General features: G+C 44.8%; 2 long non-coding RNA genes across 4 annotated transcripts in view; one reads left to right on the forward strand and one right to left on the reverse strand.

Moving 5' to 3' along the window:
- Positions 1-21,698, reverse strand: part of LOC143818985 (uncharacterized) — a 114,311-nt gene that overhangs the window by 44,365 nt on the left and 48,248 nt on the right. The window lies entirely within an intron of this gene.
- LOC143819340 (uncharacterized) lies at positions 7,004-10,279 on the forward strand. The gene is made up of 4 exons (XR_013224926.1): positions 7,004-7,048; positions 7,802-8,011; positions 9,457-9,539; positions 10,187-10,279. It is a non-coding gene; the product is annotated as an uncharacterized LOC143819340 (long non-coding RNA).

Consider the following 21,698-nt stretch of genomic DNA (forward strand, 5'->3'; position numbering starts at 1 on the left):
GGTTTCTGTACAGTATTTGAAACTAGCTTTACTACAACTTTTCTTTTATGATAGTGCTGAAGATTCCTGTTTCCGCATGCATGTTTTTGGTCTCCTCCCCTGTGCCACTGTACACTAATGGGTGAAGGGGCAGGCCAATCCACCAATGGGAACTTGAGACACCCTTGTTTGGTGCAGACCTTCCTACCTCTGCTATTACAATATTACACCAGCAGAAATTAATTTATTCATTCCCTCAGAGTCATTTCAATCCACTCTGTAAGAGGAACAGTATACCTCTGAGGAGGAAGGGTTGTAGCATTGGCTGTGTACCCCCATGGAAATTTCTTGTTGAGATCTCCATTGTCTATCAAATACAATTTCCATGAGGCCCTGTCAGCAGCATGGGCCAGAATGGCCAACAGGTAACACTACAGCTTACCATGGGCTGCCAATGAGTGTCTAGCACAATGGAGGAAGTGCCCCCCACTTAAGGATTCAGTGTAGTAAGTCTTTCAAATGCATAATCGTATGGAGAGAAAAAAAACAATGCAGTATTAGAGCACAGGCATAATGCAACTGTTTTTTAAAAAGCTGATTCTGGAGAAAACCTGTATATGCATAATAGCCCTAGGACAGAGTTAGCAGGGCAGAAGAGACCTCCTGCTTTAAAACAAAGCCTGCAAGGTATGTGGGAGTGTGAAAATCATGTTGAAATAAAGCAGAGAAAATATATCATGATTGCTGATTGACCATGTACTCATCCCCCCCCCCTCTACAAACTTTTCTGGTAATGGGCCTGTCTCACTCTCTCTCTCTCTCTCTCTATAGGTATACACACACACATACATATACATACATACACCCACTTGTACACACATCAGGCAGACTACATGCCACCCATCAGCAGATGAAGAGAGCTAAGCCTAATGTCTGCTTGCTTGCTTGAGCAAAAAGCACACACTGATCTGTTCTTCTTGAAGAAAGAAGAACTTCAACCATTTCAGGAAACCCTTCCAGGGCCATCCAGAAATTCCAGGGTTTTCATGAAAGCCTGTTTGAGAAAGTCTGCCTTAATCTGTAGGGATGGTGTAAAGAGAAGGTGGAATACAAAGGTGCCAACTCAATAAATCTTTTAACATTGATATAGTGCCAAAGATTGAGAATGACATATGAAGGCAATAGGTATTTTTGAATAGCCAGAGTTGCCCAGTATGTGTTAATTTTTATGACAATTCTTCCCCAAATCCATATCAAGCATGCAACTATAGTAATTTATAATAGTGCCTTAACTGGCTTTTCATACGTTGATTTCCAGATGTAACTTTCTTCTTAACCAAACTATTATCCTACAAGATCTCCCCTTGCTGCTGGGGATTACTGATTTGAAAAGTATCATAAACCCCAAAGGCATTATCCTGTCACTTTTTGGAAAGCCTTCCTAATGAAACCTCCTCTATGGAGATTGCAGCAAACTAAGTAGCCATGTGTATAAAAAAAAATGTCATTATATTTGATTTGGTACAAGGCACTAATACTCAGTCCCCTGTTCAGTATGTCAACTTCCTTATCCCAAAAGACATCTTAAAATAGCTAGCCAACTTCCATGACACAGAATAAGGCAAGCCCAAGCGATTTGTGACTCAGTGCAACAAAGGTTGAATCTAGATTAGTTTGTGAGCAAGTCAATAAATCCTGTTGAAGTCAATATAGCCAGGAATACATGGAAACAGTTGTTGGACTTGACCAGAAAGGTCACAGGGGGTATTTCTGCTAACCAAACATAGAACAGGTGTAACCTCTCAACTTGAAGATGAAACTCAAATACTTTGGCCACCTCATGAGAAGGAAGGACTCTCTGGAGAAGAGCCTAATGCTGGGAGTGATTGAGGGCAAAAGAAGAAGGGGATGACAGAGAATGAGGTGGCTGGATGGAGTCACTGAAGCAGTAGGTTCAAACTTAAATGGACTCTGGAGAATGATAGAGGACAGAAAGGCCTGGAGGATCATGGGGTTGCGATGGGTCAGACATGACTTTGCACCTAACAACAACCTCTCAACTAAACATGCCAAAAAAGGAGTTTAGAAACCTAGAGTAGAATCACCTTGGAAAGGAGCAAGAAATAAAGAAGGAACATAACCATATGGCTTTGAGTCAATAAGAAGCCATTTAACTCCTGTTGAGGCCTCTGAGAATCACAAGAATGTCCAGCTTCACAGAAGTAAAGACATAGAAGATGCAGGTCTATTAGAATCCACCACAAAAAAAAGGACGTACAACAAAATGAGTACAATGAAGCCAAAAGGCCACATATATATTATTTAAATCCTGCCAAGAAGAATTGATCCTAGTGAAGGACTTCATTAGCAAACAAAAAACAACCACTGATGAAAACTTACTTGAAAACGGTTATAATCTAGAGGCCGTTTTGGTTGTTCAAATAAAAAGAAGAGATTAGACACGTTTAGTTGCATTCATTGTGAAATTGTTTATTGTAGCCTAGGATAGGTTCTTTTTTCTGTTGTTGGTCTATTAGAATAATCAAATCATAGAGTTGTAAGGGATCTCTGGGGTCATCTAGTCCAACCCCCAGCAGAATGCAGGAAATTCACAACTACCTGCCCACCCACAGTGACCCCAGTTCCATGCCCAGATGATGCCCCCATCCCAAGACCAGAATCCCTGGCCAATCTGGCCTGGAAGAAACTCACTTCCAGATCCCAAAGTAGTGATCGGCATTATCCTGGGCATGCATGATTGAAGACCAAATATATATATTCCATGTAAACTTGTAAACATTATTTTTAAATAGACTTTGTTATGCTAAAAAGTAGTGAGAATGAATGGACAATTATACATATTTCTAGTATAGGTATCTTTCTGTGGGGTTTGAAGTTATATGATAATTAACTAGCCAAGACTGTTCACCTTTATAAAATGGGTATTCTAGCTATTATTAGGAAATGATTTTAAAAACCCAATGAAGATGGGATGCTGATTTAATTGGGAGCTTTTTCTTAGAAGGGGCTTCTTTTGACCTGCTTGTCTTAGGGTAACATACTTTCCTAGGCTCAAGTAATTACTCTCTTTTAACTGTAATGGATTGTATAATTTTCTGTTGAATTCAATTAAAAAAGTGCAACAGTTATGCTTTAATAAAAGAGTTGATGGAGAATCTTTAATAGATTCACTTGTGTACTAGACCCACAATGAGCCTAAAATGTTGTATTCCTTGCCAGGAATGATACAATTTGATATACAAAAGCCAGGAACAAGACAATTTGATATATACTTCTTCAGTGCACACTTCTATCTGAATCAGACCTCATTCCCCCCACATTCTTTCTGCCCACTTCGGCAGCAATCCATGAGATGGGAAAAATATGTTTGGATTCTGAGCAAGAAGTTGGGATCTGAATTCATTTAGCAATGGGGAATAAAACTACAAGAAAAACTAGTTTAGGAAAGAATGTGGGGGAAATGAGGAAAGTGTGGGACAACATTAGGGATGGTAACAAAGTTGTCTAGAAACAAGAATAAACAACAGTAACAAATTATTTTATGGTTTTTAGGGGATGGGGTTATGTAAGCCACCTGGAGCCTTCGGGGGGAGGCGGGGTATTAATACAATAATAATAATAATAATAATAATAATAATAATAATAAATAATGACGATGACGATGACGATGATGATGATGATGATGCAATTGCAAGCAGCAAGTAATTTGGTGAAGTCAGCTCTGAAGGGCTATGGTTGAGCTGTTTAAGCAACTAACCTGCCCCTGTATGCTCACTAGCGCTTCTTGGTAGTCAGTGCTGGGAATTGCACCCATGAGCAGTGGAATGTCCCCAGGATGTGTTCTGAGGATTCCTTTGTTTAAGGTGAGCTCCCTCTCTCTTATTCTTTCTTTGGGAAGAGCAGATCAGAGTGTGCTTTTGCTCAAGCAAGCAAGCAGCTATAAGGCTTAGCTCTCTTCATCTGCTGATGGGTGGCATGTAGTTTGCTTGCAGCCTAGCCACAAGAGGCTTGCTATGGCCCATTATGCACGGCCGCCGAAACGGCGATTTTGGGTCACATGGAAAACGCGGAGGGGGAAGACGCGACGCATACCGGTTATGTACGGGGCGGGGCGCGACGGCGGCAAAACCCAGAGTAACCGATTATGCACGCGGCGATCCGGAAGCTGCGCTTTCTTCCGCGTTTCACTGACGCGGCTTTTTCGGCGGCATGCACCGAAGCTGCGGCCGGTTGCAGCCGGCTCCGTGCGTTATCGGTGATTTTAGTCGCCGCTGCTTTCCTAACTACTCTTTAAGCTTTTATACTCTGCTTCAGTAAGAAGGCTAATGCACATGAATATATGTCTGCAAATAATCTTTCCTAGTAAAGATTGTTCTCTTTTAAACCTCAAAGCCCTATGAGTCTGGATCTGCGCCTTATCCACAAAGGTAATTTATAACTGCATACTTTCAAATGTTCTGTTACTCTTCAGCTCTATTTCCCTGGAGGGACTAGGACCAAGCCAAGTCCAAACACCCCAACAATAAGGGAATAAAATGGAACATTTAAACAATCTGGAAATCATCTAAATCTCTAAAAGAAAGCTTTGCCACCATGTTAGAATTGTTTTTACTTCCCGATTGCACATTATCCCTGCTAATAAATGGAAAAGCTAATACAAAGGCACAAATTGATATTAAGTATTGGATGCAACATTACCAAACATTTCAGAAAATGTGCTTGCAATTATCAAAGATTGTTTAATCTCCTCCTGATCTTCTCGAGCATTTGTCTGTATGAGAGCTCACACACTTCACCCCAAACGCCTTTTCTCTCCCTGCAATTTACGTAATTAATATTCACAAGCTAATTGAACATGATAAGACAGGGAGAGAAAACAAGAAGTGGCAAAATCTAATTTTATGAGGTTTATTAATAAAGAATGACATAGATAATAGTGGTTGCTTTCCAGGCGTTTAGATTGAACTGCTGAGTTTGGGCAATGCTTTTTGAACTTCTGTTACTGTGAGTTACAACAGTTGTCTGTGTTCAAATTGCAGTTCTCTCTCCAGCCCTCTTGAAGTTAAACCTGTCCATGAATTCATTGGGGGGGGGCAACTGCCCTCCCACCTTAAATTTGACACCTTCCCCATTTTCTCACAAACTACAGCTCAACAGGTGTTGGGGCCCAAGGTTGCTGGGTCATCTAGGGCAGTGGTCCCCAACCTTTATTAGGCTGGGGACCGGCAGGGTATCGGGTCGCGCCCGCAGGGACCGCGCCGGCGCGGGCCACGCCCATGCTTCGGGCCGCGCCCGGCCGCGCCCTCGGGCCGCGCCCGCGAGCCGCGCCCGGCCGCGCCCGCGGGCCGCACCCGTGAGCCGCGCCCGGCCGCGCCGCACCCGCGGGCCGCGCCCGCGGGCCGCACCCGCGGGCCGCACCCGCGAGCCACGCCCGGCCGCGCCCGCGGGCCGCACCCACGGATCGGGCCGCACCCGCGGGCCGCGCCCGCGGATCGGGCCGAGCGGGCGCGGCCTGCACGGGCGCGGCCCGGCCCTGATTCCCTCTCCCCGCCCTCCCGCGGTAAGTAGCTTCCCGGGCCGCAAGCTTGCGGCCTGGGAAGTTTTTTACTGCGGGGGGGGGCGGGGAGAGGGAGCCACGGCCCGGCGCCATGGCCTTTGCGGCCCGGCGCCGGGCCGCGGCCCGCAGGTTGGGGACCACTGATCTAGGGCAGGGTTAGTCAACCTTTGGTCCTCCAGATGTCTATGGACTACAATTCCCATGAGCCCCTGCCAGCAAATGCACAGTGTGCACAGTGTGCACAGTGTGCACAGTGTGCACAGTGTGCACAGTGCCAGATGATGCAAATGCTGGCAGGGGCTCATGGGAATTGTAGTCCATGGACATCTGGAGGACCACAGGTTGACTACCCCTGATCTATGGGGTCACTATTGAAGAGCATTTACACTTTCTGATGTTAATATTAGTAGACCTTTGTATATTGGATACTGTTGAACCATTTGGAGACTGAACTATATACACTAACATATCACCAGAGGATTAAGTTTATATTCTTCTGATACATGTTCATCATTGAGCAAGCTGGGTACTCATTTTACCGACCTCGGAAGGATGGAAGACTGAGTCAACCTTGAGACAGCTGCTGGGATTGAACTCCCAGCCTCATGGGCATAGCTTTCAGACTGCATGTCTGCTGCCTCACCACTCTGCGCCACAAGAGGCTCTAAACTCCCCCAAACCTGGAAGAACATTGTGACATCAACCGGAAGTGACATTGACATGCTGGGGTCATTGGGAGGTGACACTGTGGGATCTGGGGAAAACTCTGTGATTTGAAGCAAATTCTATCTTAGATTTCTGCCCTAAAGGTAGATCATCACTCCCCTTCCGATGTCTCCAGTGTGTTGGGTGATGTCAGCACATCTGGGAGCTCCAAGAAAGCACTTCCCATCCGCTGTTGGCAGGGCAGATGGACTGGCAACCCAAAGGTCCTCCCTGGATACTGGTGGGGATGGAGGTAAGGGTTGTGAGATCCATGTTGGGGAACTTTGGGAGATTAGGGGATGGAGACAGGGGCAGACAGGGACCTCAATAGGGTAAAATTCATCAGAGTTCACCCTCAAAAACATCTGTTTTCTCTAGGGGAACTGATCTTTTTGGTGTAATCCCCAGCTCCCACCTGGAGGCTGGAATCCCTACTTGGGTCCCAGGGTTTCTGGATGACTATTGTGACCCCTGCATTCACTATATATACCACAGACACTCCCCCTGGGGAAAGAGCTGCAGGCAGCTGTGAACATGGGCAGTGAGCTGGTGAGCCAAGGTGAGAAGGACACACAAGCAGATTGAAGACACGCAGATGAGTGGGAGGGAAGGAGAGCATGAGTGCCAGGTGGAGGGCAGTTGAGGGGCAGGGGCCCTGGAAACTGCTTGCCCCCAAATCCTGCTTTCTGAGTATCACTGTCCTGTTTCACATTGGACCTAGGTTCAAAATTTACTCCCATTTTCTGGACTTCACTCACTGGAAGAGGTGGATTGGGCTTACCAAAGGTAAACTGGGTTTTTCATGTTTAGGACTGAAACAATTGAGATATCTTCTTTGCCGGTGTGTGGGCAGGAAAGGAGCTCTTAGAGGGATAAGCAATTCACATCCTGTGAATATGGGTGTTCATCAATCAATCCAACATTTATTAGCATATCAGTTAAAAGGTATACTCAATAGAGCTACGGGCAGCAGCCATGATTGTTCATATCATTTGAATTTGCCCCACTACACTGCCTGACTTTCCATATGGAAATGTGTGTGGAGGGGGAAGGGTTATGCGTAAGGGAATGACACCATGTGATCTACCACCTGCAGAAGTGCTACCGTCTAAGAAAAGCTTTTTCCACAATGCTGCAGTTTTTAATAAATGGACTCTAAGGACCCCTCCTGCAATCCATCAAAAGCATTTTTAAAGCTATGTGCATAAGACCTCTAGGGGTAGGAGTTCACGTGAATCTATTTCAGCTCACAGATGTATGTTCAGCATAAATGCTAGAATGAGGGCAGGGTTTTTTTTTGGGGGGGGGGTAGTTCTCTAACCTTGATGTTCATTTTGGAGTTATACATTCAGGGCATTCAAATGACTGAAATCAATTTCAGGTGATTACAGATGATTTGGAAACAAAGACAGCCCAATTGCTGCTATGATGCCCAACTTGAAGAACATTCACATTGTTTCGGTGCTCTTTCATTTCTCCATCATTATCCACTATTATAATTTTTTCCCCTTCTCTGTCTGTGGCTTCATTTGTGCACAGTGCCAGATGATGCTTTAGGCCGATCCTGCGTCGAGCAATTCTATGATTCTATGACCATGGCTGGTCACCATGATTTCGGTATGGGCACTGGTGGTGATGTCATCTCGTCAGATGGAATACCAGCATACCATTCAGAGATTTTGCAGCATGGTCAGGCCACACGTGATGGATTTTGTCTCCACACATCCAACAAAATGGGGACAGCCACAGGTAGGTTTCCAGTGGCCTCAAAGACAAGATGGATATGCAGGGTAGAAGATTAACAACTGTGGTAGGTAGCCAAGGCTCGGTTAGAGCATCTGCTTGGCATGCAGAAGGTCTCAGGATTCCCCCAGCATCTCCAATTAAAAGACTGAGGCTATAGGTGAAGACCTGTGTCCCAAAGGAAATCTGCCAATCACAGTAAGACAATATTGACTTTGATAGACATATAGTCTGAGGCAGTCTTAGGTGTTCATGTCCATTCAACATGCAATTTCACTTCTCCACCAGCGACAGAATACAAAGCTTATTGTCCAGCTGTGTGAAGTCACAATATGTGTGAGTAAAGTGCCATCAAGTCACAATAGACTTATGGCAACCCCAATGAAGACCTTTCAAGGCAAGTGAGAAGCAGAGGTGGTTCACCATTGCCTTCCTCTACATAGTGGTGGTGTCCCATCCTAATCCTCACCGTCCTTAGCTCCTGAGTTCTGAGGAGATCAAGCTTCACTGTGCTGCCTTCCCTCAGGCAACAAACTTCAATGTTACCAGGGCCAAGGAGCTATGAAATCTAAGGGCTACCACCTGGTGACATCTTTGGCAATTTGTGTCAGGCTTTCCCTGCCCGTTTCCTGATGTTATGCAACAGTGGTGGGGAATGTTATTTTAAAGATCAGAGCAGACTATTTTGACCATAGAACCACGGCATGCAGGGAAGGAGTTCTCCCCCCTCCCCCAAGCTCTGGAACGGAGGTTGCTTTCAACTTCTCAAAATATCATGGAGGGGAAGCAAGAGCCCCCCCCCCACACACACCATAGTTCCAAACTTCAAAGGGCTCCCTTTCATCATGGTTGGGGACCCTGAAACCATACAAAATGCTTATTTCCATTAAAGTAGAGAGTCAGCATAAACAGGTTTCACTTAAAGGAATCTGATGAATGGGCATCATAAAAATTTGACTGGGGGAGAGCGTTCGGGGTTATGTGCCAAAGGACCTCCTTGGCAGAGCTCAGAGTATCTCCCACAAGGAATTCCAAATTCTTGATTCGGGGAAGGGAGGTTTCCCCCAAAGCAGGCAGGTTTAAATCTTAATTTGTTCTCAGCTCAAGAGGTGGTTGACAGCTCTGGGTTGGGAAATACCTGGAGATTTTGTGGGTGGAGCCTGGGGATGGCAGGGTTTGGGAATGGGAGAGACTTTAGTAGGGTATAAGGCCACAGAGTCCACCCTCCAAAGCAGCCAGTTTCTCCAGGGGAACTGATCTCTGTTGGTCGGACATCAGCTATAATCCCAGGTAATCTCTGACCACCACATGGAGGATGGCACTAAATTTAAACACTGTACAGTACTTATAATACACTCATAGACATTATCTTCTTCAGGCAACTGATGATCAACCAATTATCCAGATGTCACAGTAATTATACAGAGCAAGGTTGTTTTTTCTTATTACAGAGACCTAAACCCAAAATGATTCTTCAGAACACAAAGCCATGTCTATTCTGGACGTTTCGCCTTCCGCTTTCTCAAGGGAGAAGGTGAGAGGTGCGCCAAACAATCTCCAAAGAGTCTTAGGAATTCCTCAAGGATAAATTCAGTTGGGAAACAAATCACAAATCAGAAGTAAATTCAGTTTTGGGCACCCCAGTTGAAGAGGGATGTAGACAAACTAGAGCATGTCCAGAGGAGGGTGACAAAGATGGTGAGGGGTTTGGAGATCAAGATGTATGAAAAAAGGTTGGGGGAGCTTGGTCTGTTTAGCCTGGAGAGGAGATGACCATCTTCAAATATTTAAAAGGGTGCCATATAGAAGATGGAGCAGAGTTGTTCTCTCTTGCCCCAGAGGGACAGACCAGAACCAATGGGATGAGATTAATTCAAAAGAAATTCTGCCTAAACATCAGGAAGAAGTTCCTGACAGAGCAGATTCTCAGTGGAACAGACTTACTTGGGAGGTGGTGGGTTCTCCATCTTTGGAAATGTTTAAACAGAGGTTAGATAGCCATCTGACGGAGAGGCTGATTCTGTGAAGGTTCAAAGGGGTGACAGGTTACAGTGGATGAGCGATAGGGATGTGAGTGTCCTGCATAGTGCAGGGTTTGGACTAGATGACCCATGAGGTCCCTTACAACTCTATTATTCTATGATTCTAAAATTTATTTGATAATTTATTTTGTAATTTTAGCTTCACTGTGAAGAAGAAGAAAATCATGCGCTGGCATTGTGTTCAGAAGAATCGTCTTGGGCTTTGGTCTTCGCAATAAGGAAAGAAAAAGCACCTTTCTCTATATAGAACATCATATCTAGATAATTGGTTGGTTATCAGTTGCCTGAAGAAGATAAAGTCTATGAGTTTATTATAAGTGTTGTGCTGTGTTTAAACTTAGTGCCATTCACGGGGGGGGGGGGGTTCTTTTTTGTTTTCTTTTGAGGTATCACCTGCTGTTTCCTGCTCAGCAGTTATTACTACCTGGAGAATGGCAACCAAAATTCAAACACATGGCCCAGATGGTGTGCCTGGTGGGCTTGATCCTCCACTTCAGTAAGACGATAATGGGGAATGAGGATGTGTTTCTTCTATTAAAGTAACTGTCTTGTAATGTAAATTAGCAAGACCATTAAGACCTGGGCCTAGTCTGCACACAATAGATAATGCACTTTCAATGCACTTTAGAAGTAGATTTTCCTGTTCTGCACAGGAAAATCCAGCTGCCAAAGCACATTGAAAGTGCATTATCCTATGTGTGCACACTAGGCCCTGGATAGCTCAGGCCATCCTGATCCTGTTGGATCTTGGAAGTTAGGTAGGGCTGACCTTGGCTCTTATTTAGATGGGAGACTCTCCAAGGATTCCAGTGGTACTTCCTCTAAGGCAGTGGTCCTCAACCTTTTTATCACCGGGGACCAGTCAACGCTTGGCAATTTTACTGAGGCCCGGGGGAGGGGTAGTCTTTTGCTGAGGGACATCGCTGCCACCACCTGAGCCCCTGTTCCGCTTGCTTTCCTGCCAGCCCCCCTGACTTCCCGCCACCTGCTGGGGGGTGCTGCCAGCAGCAGCTGTGCACTGCCAAGCCGAGGGGGAGCCCCAGCCATGGCGGCTGCTGGAGAGGACCAAAAGGTGAGCCGGTGGCAGAGTGGCAGGGCAGCCCCCGAGGCAGAAGCCAGGGAGGAGGACGAGGAGGAGCTACGGCCCGGTACCGGTCCCCAGACTGGGGGTTGGGGACCGCTGCTCTAAGGAACATGAGGGGTCATAACTTAGCAAGACTGATGTTTTCCCTTTGTTTATTTCTACCTGTGTTTCTCAACTATTTCCGCTGTTTTCGATGTATGCGCTCTGGTTTAATAACAAAGCTTCTTTCCTCCTTAAGAAAGACAACTGTTTCTCAAATCATACCCGATCCTTGAAAACCACTCCCACACTTGGAAAACTAAAATAGTTGGAATCTCTGTCCTTCATACTAACTCAGAGGCAACCTTAACAGGGTACCTGAAGCCCCTGGTTACTTGAGAGGCAGGGGTTTGCATCTTGGAGGGGTAGCAACAAAAAGGAAACAAGCTTTTGCATACAGGTAGCCATGCAATATGCATGTGAGAACACAGAGACCCAGGGCAGGATTGTGACCCTTCTGATGTTTAAAATGACATTCCCTGCAGCTGCTGTGTGAGTGCAGGGAACTATAGTTGGGTTCAGGAAATCCGGACACAACCCAGCCAAAAAAGGTAGCATCTATTTTGACTCTAAAAGCTGCAGGTTCAAAGATGAATTCGAAAAATGGCACCGAAGATACCACTGAAATATCACAAGTGTGCATGCAAACAAGCACAGAATAAACCAAAAATTGTGTGTGTGTGTGGGGGGGGGTTAAACAAAAAAAAAAAATCCATTTGCCACTTTCTCAAAAAATAGACAACTGAAAACAGATCATCTGAAAATGAATTTGCACTTCCCAAAGAGCGTGTTAAGTTCCTGCCTCTAAAAGTAGGTGATGAAAGAGATCCAGAAAAAAAGGAGGACAACCAAGTCTCCTCTAACTCTGCTGCGGGAGGAGTGTCGTTTAATTGCTCACCAAGCATCTCGGAGGGCATAGATTTTTTGACAGCGAATTAGAAGCAGCCAGCAAATCTTTCACCGAAGCAAAGGATGGGGAATGCTATTTCAACTAGACGTGTTCTCTTTCCTAATTGAGGAGATGTCAGCTCTGCTACTGACCCTTTATTCCGGAGAGAGTGGAATGTGACTTGATTCTGTGCAGGGTTCCCCCTCCCCCTGTTCCGGTCACCTACAGCCACAATCTTGACAAAAAGACACAAGGCGGAATTTATTGGGCCTGAGTCTTTGCTCTTCCCATGCATTTTATTCCATTTCCCAACAAACTTTAGCCAGTATCTTTGAATCTAGATGGGGGAAGTCAGGACATTAAAAACAAAAAAAATTAAGGCCTCTGGATGCTTTTGGAGAAAGTACGTCAAAGGAGGTAGAAAAGCTGCCATCCTAAGCCTGCTTACTCATGAATATGCAATGCGCATGGATGGCATGATGTAAATAATTAATAAAAAAATATGCTCTCTTGGTGCCAGTGCATCTTGCTCTTGGGGAAACATATTTAGGAGCTCATCAAAAACACATGGAAGCCCTAGAGAGGCTTCTGCTGACTTTAACACTCTTCATATCTGGCCCTAAAAAAATAATAAGCTCAAGTTACTTGTGATGAGATCGGCTCCTTGTGCATCTTGACTCTAACTAGCAGCTAATGCCTCATCACCACCCTCTCCTGGTCTATATGTAAGGCTTGAGGAAATCTGTATCAATGTATCTGAAGAAGCGTGTGTGCACATGAAAGCTTATGTCCGGAATTAAACTCTGAACTCAAATTATGCTTCTAAACTCAGATTTTGTTCCATGGTAGATATGAGTATTCCAAACTATTAAGTACCATGTAGCCTTAAGTAACTTCATTGAAGACCAAAAAAACCCCCCCAAGAACTGAACAAGTTACAAGAACCAGATCTAGAGCACACTGATAATTGCAGGCATCAAGCTGGAAACTTGTGAGTTAGAGCAGGGGTAGTCAACCTGTAGTCCTCCAGATGTCCATGGACTACAATTCCCATGAGCCCCTGCCAGCAGATGCTGGCAGGTGCTCATGGGAATTGTAGTCCATGGACATCTGGAGGACCACAGGTTGACTACCCCTGAGTTAGAGGAAAGGAACAGGCTACTATGTTTATAGGTATGCCATGATAGCACTATTTACAGAGCTGTTCTACACTGCATCTACATACCACTATGGAAAAGACCCCATTTTCAGTAGCCACCAATGTCACTTCCCAAACTCAGGTTGTCCACAGTTGCCAACCTCCAGGTGAAACCTAGAGATCTCTTAGAAGTACTACTGATCTCTACAAAATCAGAGTCCAGGGGCACCTTTAAGACCGACAAAGATTTATTCAAGGTGTGAGCTTTCAAGTGCATGCACTCTTCCTCAGACTAACGAACAACCATCATAGCAGTGGAGATACAAGGCAAAAGCTAATGGTAGTAAATCAGTAAACTGTGCCACAACATCCAAATTAAGCCCTATGATGCCATAGGGTGATTCTTTGCCAAAACAGCCAATCAGTCCCCTTGAGTTCAGTGGTGGTTCACAAAAACATTGGAGAAATAAAACTTTCTACATTAGTAATTAATGACTGACACTTTCCCAGTTTTCCCATTGCCTTCCTCTACAGACCCTACCATCAGCTTAGATCATATAAACCGGATAAATGTGACATGTAGGGTGTACTCTTCCGGGCAGAGAGCAGCAGCCCAGGCCCCTATAAAGAGCAGCAGCCCAGGCCCCTCCTTGCACCCCTCCCCTGCCATGTACCCTTTTGCCTGCGAGGGCTAGAGTGCCAGGCATGCTGGTAGTGGGGGGCTTGCGCCTCTGCTTCTGGCCTCATTCTCCAGGAAGCTTCTCTTAACTTAGCCAAGCTGTGGGAACTTCCGAAAGGACAATGTCAAACATAGATACAGTCTTTAAAAAAATCACTACAGAGAACGTTTCCTGATCCATTTTTGTCTCCTGGGGTTCTGAGCAGCCGCCATGGGCCATGCTGTTTCCTGCTGTTAAACCCTCTCTCTGACAGAGCATTCCACTCCTCTCCATCCACCATCTGCCTCCTTTCCCTTCGCAACGCTGCCTTTCAACAGTCAAAGCCTCAACGCTGAAAGCAAAAGAGCAAGGAAATCCAAGAAGAGAAGGGTTGAAAACCTAAGTGGTTTTTCGAATTCTTTGAAGGGTCCCCAAAGAGGCAGGGATGGGAAACCCTCGGCGGAGATCTTGACCGCAAAGACAATCCTCCTTCCAGAAGCTCTCTCTGCCATCACAAACAAGTGCAGCAGAAGCCGTTCTTTCCATAGCAAAGGATGAAAGTCGCCACTGAATACAAACAAGGAGATGCATATGCTCCTAAGGAAGCTAAATCATACGTAAGCAGACAAATGTGCTCTAAAAGGCTACCGCAGGAGGTACAGCTGTCTGAGACGGCTTAGAGAGCGTCTTCCGACAGAGATTAAATCCTCTATTGCAAATCACATTCGTATTCAAAACGTTCAGATCTCCCCCCCCACCCCCACCCCCAGGAAAAAATGAAGATGCTGATGGAAAACATCACTTTTACTCAAGCACACAAGCCAATTAGATGAAAATGTAATTTTGAAGGAAAGGCAATAATAATTCCGCTTCCGAAATGAACTCATGTAAAATATGTTTACAGGTGTGTTTGCCTGTCAGGAATGTGGGAGACATCAGAATTACGGGTGCCTCTTTATATGAACATCAATGGTAATTCAGCAGCTTTCATGGAGCTTAAATCCCAGGCAGGGAAAATATGTAAGGGCACAATCCACCAGGAAGACACCTCCCACCCCAATCAACGTTCATTAAATACAAGGGAACAGAGTGCCTGGCCTAGATAAGGGTCACTAGACTGGATGGTAGGTTGCCAGGTCTACTGATCCAGGTGGGGGTCCTGTGCTTTCTGAATGCACCTCACCCTCCCCTGAACACCCCCTCCAAGCTCACCCAAAATTAGAATGTGCTGATATCCCCTGGAAGTGATGTCAGCAGGCTGGTGTTGTCAGGGAGGTGACAACCAGAGCTTTGCCCATAGGGGGGTACCCTATGTCTCCAATGTGTCAATGTCACTTCCATGTGATGTCAGCTTTACCTTAGGTACCCCTATGGGTTCTGCTTGTTTAAGCTGGCACATTTTCCTAGCTTGCTTTCCCAACATGTCTTCTTGTTCATTTTTGTTACTGCATTCATTTTCTGCGGAGTGCTGAGAGCTGCTGAGAGCTGCTGCTGAACCCCACTAACATCCCCCTGCGGTGTGCAGAAACTAGGGTTCCATGGAGGGGTTTTTCTTTTAGGGTTTTTTTTGGAATGTCAGTTGGAATTCAGATTTTATATAATGCAAATAAAATTGGATAACTTTCCTGCTGTTTCTTTCCAGTCTCACTTGGCTTGTTGAACCATCATAAGCTGTTTGGAGGAGTGTGATTATTTGGGGGGGGGGGCACATTTTCACTTTCTAGTAACTTCCAAAGAGAAGGTCAGTGGACACAGTGAAAAATAGATCTGAAGTCAATAAAGACAATGACAGTTCTCTTTCCACACCTAATTCTTTCCTCTGCAAGCTGTTGGATGATGAACATTTTTTGGGGGAAAAGGATTACAGGTTTATAAAAAGGGAGGGAAAAGAAAGCAGAAGTGGTTGTCAGAAACCAAGTGGAGCCTGAGTAAATCAGCCAGGAATAGCATGTGGCCGAGTCCATTAAGGCAGGATATAGGGGAAAGGCCAGAGAGAATCCCTTTTCCAGACCAGCCAGCTCCAGACCAGAAGAAACTTTTTTTTACCATTGAGAAACCCCTGAAATATTCTTCAGGCTTCAAGAAACCAAAGATGTAGAGTAATCATACAGAATACGGTTGGGAAGCATAGCTGTGTACATGCCCACCTGGAGCCCCTCCCCTTCCCACTCCATCCATGCCCATATTTGTTATGCTTTGTTTCTAATGCAATTTTTATATTTAATATAACATCCTTTTTTATTTCCTTTCTCTCCCTCCATTCTCCCTTCCCATTCCTTTTCTTCTAATTATTTCCCCCTCTACCTTTTTTTATTAATTCCATATTTTAACAGATTACATAAAATGTCCTGTTAGTGACATAATTATGATATACAATGATCAGAACCAAAGCTACATTTCTCATTCCTTTTACTCTTGTTTAGAATGTTCATTATATATGATGAATAATCTTTTATACAAGGATTTAAGATAACATCTCTCCATACTATAACTGATACCTACTCTAGTTTGGTTATTTAAACAATATAAATGTGATCCTTGTAAACTGTTTTAACTGAATAGAGAAAAAAGGATATGGAAACAATATACAAGAAGTTTATATAATTTATTTCAAAAAAAGAGTAAAAGGAATAATGGGAATTAGAACACATCAAAAGATTTCTGTAACTCGCTCTACACTGGCCTGCCTTTGGGCTTGATCCGGAAACTGCAACTCGTCCAAAATGCGGCTGCTAGAGTCCTCACAGCTACACCGTGGAGGGCTCACATCCAGCCAGTCCTGAGGCAGCTGCACTGGTTACCAGTTGCCTTCCAGATCAGGTTCAAGGTTTTGGTTTTGACCTTCAAGGCCATCCATGGTTTAGGCCCAGCATATATGAGGGACCGCCTTTCGCCCTATATCCCCTGCAGGGCTTTACGCTCTGCGGGGGCTAACCTATTGGTCATTCCCGGCCCCAAGGAAGCCTGCCTGGCCTTGACCAGGGCCAGGGCCTTTTCGGTCCTGGCCCCAACCTGGTGGAATGAGCTCCCGGAAGAGGTGAGGGCCCTGTGGGAATTACCAGCAATCCGCAGGGCCTGTAAGATGGAGCTCTTCCGCCAGGCTTATAGTTGAGGCTGAGCGGTAAGGAAGATCAGGCCCCTCACAAACTGGCAGTAGAGAGTGTCAACCCCCCGTAGTTGAGGATGCGGAGACTAGACGAGTAAGACTATGCCATCATTGTTGCTACTGTGACCGGTTACTAATTATTGTAATTTTATTGGAACTTATTGTTATTGTATGGATTTTAGGGGATGGGGTTATGTAAGCTGCTTCGAGCCTTCGGGGGGAGGTGGGATGTAAATACAACAACAACAACAACAATAATAATAATGACAAAAGAAAAGTAGAAGAAACTGATAAAGACCAAAGAACTGGTAGAAAGGCTATCTCAGACAGTGGTGGATCAAACCCAACAATTTCGGGAAAGATCCCAGAAGAAAATCCAGAGTAAGAATTTGATGAAAGAACATCCAAAAAGAACATGTCAAGAATTATTGCTTGCACTTACAAAATTAACAAACAGGAGAAACTATAAGATTTAAATAAAAGCAAAAAAGATAATGATATATATTTAGAAAGGCCAGACTGCCAGGTTGAAAAAGCAGAACTAAGATTTGAAATTTTGAAAACCCAATTCAGACCTAATAATGCATACTGAGGCCTATCCCTGGGTAGTCAAATTTGGAAGACAGCTTTTATGAACTACTTCAAGATTATTTGCTCAAAGGAGATTTTCTCAATATTGACCAGATATTTAGAGTGAATTCAATATTTGTTTTCAAAAATATGTTGCCTCATGATATATTGGTTTGCTTAACTCATAAAAAACATGAGATGCAAAACTAAAGGACGAAAGAGAATCTCCCCTTAAAGTAGCAGAAAAAAAATGTACACCTCCTTCAGGATTTAATGAGTGTATTTTCTGAGACAGATTTTACAAGAAAAAGAAATGAAATACCACTTGAAAATATCGATAGATTCAAGTGGGTTATGGCTGCATTTGGATGTTGTGAGACAGTGTAGTAATTTAACAGAATTAACTTTTGCTTTATAGTTCCACTGTCATGATGGTAGTTCATAGTCTGAGGAAGGGTGAGCAAACCTGGATCTTGCATATTGTTTCCTTTTGATTTCTGTGAACTTCAGAGTTTCTGTCCAGGGCTCAAAACAGAAAGGTGGGCAAGGAAGCTTGAATACTACCAGTGGCACCTCTTCCCAGCTGATGATCTGATAAACTGTGAGTTGGTTTCTGATCAGCTTGCAAACCTGTTCCTTGATGCAATCCATGCTTATCACTGATTAGAAGTAAAGCCTGGTATTGTCAGGAATCCACCGGGTGTTAGATAAGGGTTTGTGGTCTCTCAATGTCCCCTAGAGATCCAGTTTGCTGTAGTGGTTAGGAGTGTGAACTTCTAATCTGGCATGCTGGGTTCCCCCACATACAGCCAGTTGGGTGACCTTGGGCTCGCAACAGCACTGATAAAGCTGTTCTGACCAAGCAGTAATATCAGGGCTCTCTCAGCCTCACCCACCTCACAGGGTGTCTGTTGTGGGGAGAAGAAAGGGAAGGCAATTGTAAGCCACTTTGAGCCACCTTTGGGTAGAGAAAAGCGGCATATAAGAACCAACTCTTCTTCTTCTTCTTGTGGGGAAGGCATGCCTAGATACCTATAGTAGTTGATGAAGTTAGTTTTCTGACTGTTTGCTGGGCTGGGAGGCTACTTGCTGGCCTGGAAGTCAACGAGCCTGTGCAGACTTGTGTAGAGATCTCAGGGTTCCATAGGGCCTGTGCATGTGGTGGCTACTATAGTTAATTTTTTTAAAAATCCCAACTCCTACTGGAGATTTCACAGACTGTGTTTTGGAAGTAGAATCTCTCTCTCTGTAAAAATACTTCTCCAATGTGCAAGCCTTTTGCCAGTATACCAAATGAGTCTGATCAAGGTATATTTACATTCTGTGTTTTGTAGCCTGCTGCCTGATATTTCAGTCAATTCCAAAGAAGTCCTCATTTTGTCCTTGCAGAGTGTAGTGGATACACATGCCATCAAAACCCTGTCACCTGAAATACCAAGGAAGCCATCTGCTCTCCACCCAGGCTGCCTGAAAGCACCCTACATGGAAGAGAAAATCATTGAGACAATATGGAAGGGAATACCTTCCCTTACTTATTAAGCTCTTTACACCCAATTAGTGTTGAGAGCAGCTTACAACATTGTTTTCCCATTCTCCATGTTAACCTCACAGTACTTCAAAAGTCCTGTGGCTAGTCTCGCCACGGCTCTGCCCAGCTCCCGCCACCCAGCCTTTGCCTTCGCCAGTGCCGCACACCATGAGGCGAGGTCTGCGGAAGTGGTGGTGGAGCAGCCAGCCTAGTCCGGGCGGGAAACTGACGGGCTCACAGGAGACAAAGGAAGGGGATGGCGCTTTTGCTTTCGGTGGCCTGCCTGCCTGCACCCTGAAACTTGGCCAGGGAGCAGGCCTGTGGCGGGGGGAAGGAGCTGAGGGAAAAGGAAGGCTGAGTAACCTTATCTGCTGCCACAGGAAGAGAGAGTCCAGCAACCCAGCCCTTTGCCCGTCCAGCGTTTTGCCAGCAACACCTCGGCAAGAGGCACAGAGGAGGAGAAGGTGCAACTCCATTTCAGTCTGTGTGCACTTTGGATGGGGGGGGGGGGAGAGGCGGACCCAGGTACTTCGGGAAAGGAGACAGGGGGACTGGAGTTAAGAGGCAAGTTTGTGTAATGGGGGAAACAGAAAGTAAACCCAGCAGGGATTAGGAGGCGCAGGGCACATGCACACTGCAGAAACTGACGCTGGCACTCTTGGAGGTCTTTTCTGCCTGCTCAGCCCCCCTCCCCCCCAGACACCAGTTTGGTGTAGTGGTTAGGAGTGTGGACTTCTAATCTGGCATGCCAGATTCGATTCTGTGCTCCCCCACATGCAGCCAGCTGGGTGACCTTGGGCTCGCCACGACACTGATAAAACTGTTCTGACCGGGCAGTGATAGGGCTCTCTCAGCCTCACCCACCCCACAGGGTGTCTGTTGTGGGGAGAGGAATGGGCAGGCGACTGTAAGCCGCTTTGAGCTTCCTTTGGGTAGGGAAAAGTGGCATATAAGAACCAACTTTTCTTCTTCGTCTTCAAAGTATCCCGCTTTAGTAATTTTAAAACCTGATCACCTGACATTTAAGCATGTCCCTTTCGTTGTCACTGTCCTCCTTCCCTCTATTCTGAAAAATCTCTTTAAAAGGGAGGGGGGGTGATTGAGTTCCAATGCAGTTTCCAAGTTTTGTTTTTTTTTAAGCAATAAATCAGCAGCATCATAATGTTATAACCCAGGGTTTTTTTTTTTAATTACATTCCAGATACTTTGGAAAGAAAGGGGGCAGTGATCAAAAGCACAAAATGGTGGGATTAAGGGGGTTAATGAAAACAAAGGTGCAAGCAGGCAGCATTTGCAAAGAAAACTCCCCACATTTTCTGAAAAGGGGAAGGGAGCAAAGCATAATGGGAGGCTGCCCCCATCTAACTCAGTGCCAAAAGCATATTACAAATTTTGGCCTAGGAAATGAGGAAAGGAAAGCCCAAGAGTGGAAATGCTAGAATCGCAGCATCCAAAGGAAATTCAAAGCGAGGCAAAAACAAGCTATGTCTCCTAATACGGAAACAATCAGCGTCAAACCAAGAGCCCTCTTATCATTTTGTGCTCCCGGACTTAAAGATGATCTCCTCGAAAATGAGGAATGGCTCTTTGCTCTATGCCTTGGGGAAGAAGACCACAGGTTACTGGAAACACATTGGCAGCGTACACAATATTGGGGATCACTTCTTTTCCCATTCGATCATCATTTGATGATAGGAAAGGACAGAGGAGTGCTGAGCCCCATGTCCAATCTGGAATGGTATCATCCAAGCACTGATTTCCTCTGAACCTTTTGAGAACTGTGCCTCAATGAAATATGTCACAACAACATGCTTCCTTTGGCAACATCATCATTCTAGCGTGCTTTGTGAGAGCAATTGTAGTATACTATGAGGAACCAGGAATATAGCTCTTCAGGTACACATGTATCAAATTCTCAATGACGGTAGCTGAGATATCTTCACCTGTGCAGTTGTATTTATAGAAAGGGAAGCTTCAAATAAATTGTGCACACTTCTATTGCGGGAAGGCACCATAGGATGTGAGGTTCCATAGATCACCTATCCAAACCTGCTAACATGTCAAAATCTATTATAGCTGTGTCTTTTATACTAATTCCCAAAGTTCAATAAATAGCAGAGATCCCTGCCTCTAGAGGAAGCACTTTCATTGTTCCTGATTTTTTTTTTGTTGTTTGTTCACACGATAGATCTGCTACAAGTCATTTAATTTTTTTTTTCCACAGCAGTTTCAGAAACATTATCCCCCAGTTTGGCTCGATTTTAAGCTCTGCCCTTGATCTATTTTGAAGTAGGTGTGATTTTTCTGGAGTTTAACTCACCACATCAATTTTGAGAAACAAGCGTTCCTTCTGGTTTCCCTGAGAGGTTTCAGAATCTCAAAGCAATTTGTCCCCCAAATTATTATGAACTATCTACTGTAGTGTCCCCAATTGCGTTTTGACTGCTGGGAAGCAGAACTTGTTTCTTCTTGTGGAAACTTTTATTCCCTCATTTTTTTTGTGTGGAGGTTTGTCTTTCTGGGCATTCTAAAGTTTTTATTTCCCTCCCAATAGTAAGGGGGGAAAAGGGGGAAATCATGGTTTCTGGTAGGTTTTTTGATACTAAAGCTTGAAGTTTTATTTCTTTTCTATCACTGT

Source organism: Paroedura picta, chromosome 10 (genome assembly GCF_049243985.1).
Source record: "Paroedura picta isolate Pp20150507F chromosome 10, Ppicta_v3.0, whole genome shotgun sequence".
In the NCBI taxonomy this organism is placed as follows: domain Eukaryota; kingdom Metazoa; phylum Chordata; class Lepidosauria; order Squamata; family Gekkonidae; genus Paroedura; species Paroedura picta.